Raw genomic sequence first — 226 nt, forward strand, 5'->3', positions numbered from 1 at the left:
TACATACATACATACATACATACATACATACATACATACATACATACTAGGTGCATTCCTAGTGCCTGGAAGAGAGAGTCCATATCCCTAGTACTGGAGTTACAAATGGTTACAATGTAGGTGCTGGGAATTTAATCCAAGTCCTCTAGAAGAGTAGCAAGTGCTCTTGACCACTGAGCCATATCTATAGCCCTGTATGTGTTATTTTAAAAGGAATAGTGAAAAT

The sequence above is a fragment of the Psammomys obesus genome, unplaced genomic scaffold, assembly GCF_907164565.1.
Source record: "Psammomys obesus unplaced genomic scaffold, mPsaObe1.curated_primary_1811, whole genome shotgun sequence".
In the NCBI taxonomy this organism is placed as follows: Eukaryota; Metazoa; Chordata; class Mammalia; order Rodentia; family Muridae; genus Psammomys; species Psammomys obesus.